This window comes from Setaria italica, chromosome V (genome assembly GCF_000263155.2).
Source record: "Setaria italica strain Yugu1 chromosome V, Setaria_italica_v2.0, whole genome shotgun sequence".
NCBI lineage: Eukaryota > Viridiplantae > Streptophyta > Magnoliopsida > Poales > Poaceae > Setaria > Setaria italica.
The window spans coordinates 9,962,757-9,966,664 of NC_028454.1; positions in this window are offsets into that span (position 1 = coordinate 9,962,757).

Consider the following 3,908-nt stretch of genomic DNA (forward strand, 5'->3'; position numbering starts at 1 on the left):
TGGTTACTGTAGCACCACATTGTTAAATCATGGACTAATTAGGTTTAATAGATTCGTCTCGCGAATTACACTCCATCTGTGCAATTAGTTTTGTAATTAACCTATATTTAATACTCCTAATTAGCATCCAAACATCTGATGTGACGGATGTTAAACACCTTGTTGCCAAACAGGCCCTTAGTGAAGAAAAAAGAAGAAGAGGAGGAAAACTTCAGCTTAGTAAAATCAGTCACGGTATTCTTTCTAATAAATTGTGATTAGTATATCAAATGATGAACGAAAAATGTTACAACAAGAATAGCTATTTGGTATTGGAATAGCCGCATTATGTTTTCTTAATTATCTATACCAGATAGTCATTCCAACACCAAATTTAATCGCTTCAAGAATTAACAAAACTTAATGTGACTTGCGCCAATTAATTATATGCCTACCCACCTTTAACGCGGGATGAAGACATTTTTTTCCCATGTGCCTTAAAATGTCTTAAATTTTTTAAAATCACGGATGCAGTGTCACATAATTTAAAGAATTCCAAATAGCTCCTTTACACAACACACTCTTAGAAAGGAGAAATCAAACAAGGCGATTTCTTTGGAGGGGTTGGGTTGGTTTGCATACTTCCCCACTAACATTTGACGGTCCGGGACGGTGGGCCCAGCTGCACACTGCATATATGGATGGGCCCCGGAGAACCTATATAACTTTCCGGTGTTTGATATTCGTGCTGTGCAACCTGAGTCGTCGGATCCGCTTCATCCCTTACCAGGCCTAGCACCATGCGCCCGACCCGCCGCCGCATCCTCTCGCTCGCCGCCGTCGCCCCTGTCCGCGAGCCGCAAGCGCGGCTGCGGCCGCCGCGGCCCCCGCACGCGCGCCCCGGCGAGTGCCGCAAGCAGCCGCACGCGTGCCGCCTGCGAGCATCGGCCGCTGCAGCCCCCCGCACGCGCTGCCCGCGAGCACCGGCGTCCCGGCGGCCCTACTGTCCTCAAAGAAGATCTAGAGACTGCATTTTTTAGATGTTGATCATTGTTTGTAAAATTGTTGAATCCATTTTTTTCAACTGTTGAAATAGATTTCGAAAAATGTTGAGTGTGTTATTTTTTTTTTACAAAATGTTGATTTACGTATTACAAAATGTTGAATCTACTATTTCCATATGTTGGTCCAACTTTGAGAAATTGTTGAAAGTGATCAGTGAAAAATAATAGATTTAGTATTCTATTTGGGCTTATTGGGCCGATTAAGTCATAAAGGAGCGCCCCACGCACCTGAAATTCCACTGCAGCAGGGAGGTCTGCGCTGATTCAGAAGTTGTTTCCACCTGAAAACACTGGCTGGACGATGGGCAGTGCATGCGGTCTCGACAGCGAGCGGCGCATGCAGAGCATTGGAAGCCGGCCGGAGACCATAGCTCTCGTGCAGATGCATGCATGATTCGGCACCTGCATCTACATATCGGGATGAGAAGAACGAGCGATCGAGATCGTCAGATCGATAGACCTCTGAATCGTAGAGCTTTTTTTAGTTTGCTCCGGCGAGTGGTGCATGCAGACAACGCGGCGACAAGTAGAATCTCTGGATCTGCTCCACTGCGCGCGCATCTCGAATGTTGCCCCCGGCCTCTAGATGATCCAAGTTTCAATGCGGATCGGAGGCTCCGAGCAACGGCGAATACATCCGATCGTTACGTACACCAAATTGATCGATCGATCGGCCAGCAGCCAGCTGCCCAGCTGAGCTAGCTAGCTAGTGATGATCATGTGGGGCGCCACTGCGAGAAGAACGTCGTCCCTGCTACTGCTACTGATCGTCGCAGTACTATTGCTTGTCTCATCTCCAACTGCTTCACAGGCTCGAAGAACACGATCAGGTGTGTACGCGCGTACTGCTAGTTTCATTTCATTTAATTTGTCGGTTGATTTCTAGGGTTTAGCTTTGAAGTGCAGGTGCAGCATGGATTTATATCTGTGTTTTTAAGGCAGCTAGCTACTTATTAGCAAGTTTTAAGCTAGTTTATTGAGCGCTCGAATCTGATGTACTCTATCTACCAGCAGACCTCGCCGGCGGTGCGCGGAAGCTTCTGAACCGCGCCGCGCCTCCGCCGCCGGCGCCGTCATCGGGCACTTCCGGTCGGCGCCGCTGTCACATGGCGAACCTCGGCCAGAACGAAAGCTCCAACTCCAAGCGATCAACCGATCGAAGCATCGTGAAATTAAACTGCTTGATTGATTCCCGAAGCTTCCCTATATAAGCACGGCACTGTACCCACCTTCAACCTTCGCACTTGCATAGCCATTGATTTTTAGCTGCTGATTAACAGCGATGATTTTTTAAAAAAAATGGATAAATATCCGACCTCTGTGACCGCACACAGCTAAGTTTTACAGTATTCTCAGCACATCAGCTAATCACACAAATAAGGGAAGTAGTACGCAAATGACTGGAAGAAATCAAAAGCAAAGTCTATTATTATTTCTCCATCCATTCTTGGCAAAGATATATAGGACGACGATCTCCAACGTTCATGATCCAAAGGTTAATGATCATGAATGTTCGTTGTTTTGCATGTATCGACTGCGTGCCTATGTTATTTGTGCATTACATATGCTTTGAGAAAATATCAGAACGAATTTGAAACAAAGCCCAAGCTCAGCGTCGCAAATGGTTCCAATAGTCCACTAAGAAATGAGGAGAGTTCCTACAGTTGCTCAACACCATGGCAGTAATTGAATCTTAATTCTGTTAGAGTCGTGCCTAGGATCTCTAGATGCACATCTAGTCGGGATCATAAATAACATGAGGGTCAAGGTGTTCCTGGTGGGTGCCGAGAGAGAGTGAGAGAGATAGGGGTACCTTCACCCCTAGGGGTGGGAGCAGCAGAGCTGCTGGCAGCGACGCGCAGTGCCGAGTCTAGTCGCCGGTGAGGTGGCGGTGGTGCTTCCCGCCGCTACTGCGCAAACCTAGATCGGTAGGTGTGTCGGTGGGGCGGCTGGCTGCGGCGAACCTCGTGAGCCGAGCTGGGTCCCCCACCCTGTTTATATAGCGCAGCGCGACAGGGGCCCACCACCCAATGCTAGGGTGAGCGCCCCCAATTAGGGCGCGAATCAGGGTCCCGATGGGCCTTTGGGCCCATTGGGGAGGATCTCCCCCTTGATCTCATCATTTACTTTTAACTTTACACTTTTCGCTTTTATTCATTTCATCGTAGATTAGTATGTAGAGCATGCCTCATCGTCACAGCTTAATCGCCGATAGAATCAACAGCTACAACACACCTCTCTATTTTGAAACAATTCTGTTTCTTTTTGGGCCTTTTCCAATCCAGGAATCATAGGATTTCCCTTAAACCCATGCCGGCTAAGTGTTCTCTGAACACATTGGGTGGTAAGCCTTTCGTGAGCCGATCCGCAAGCATATCTTTTGTTCTTATATGCTCGAGACTTATAGTGCGATCCTGGATTCTGTCTTTCACAACATAAAACTTTATCTCAATGGCTTTGGAAGCATTGCTTGATTTGTTGTTGTGAGCATAGAATACTGCTGGCTCATTGTCGCAGTACATCTTTAGTGGTCTGTGAATACAGTCAACCACTCTCAATCCGGGTATAAATTTCTTTAGCCACATTGCCTGCCCCGTGGCCTCATGACATGCTATGAATTCTGCATGCATCGTTGATGACGCAGTTACTTTCTGTTTTGAGCTTCTCCATGAGATAGCTCCTCCTGCGAGAGTGAATACGTATCCAGACGTGGATTTTCTATCATCTTTGTCTCCCGCAAAGTCTGCATCTGAATACCCTTTTATCTCTAGGGAATCAGATCTCTTATATGTAAGCATGAGTTCTTTTGTGCCTTGCGCGTAGCGCAATGCTTTCTTTACCATCTTCCAGTGTTCTATACCTGGA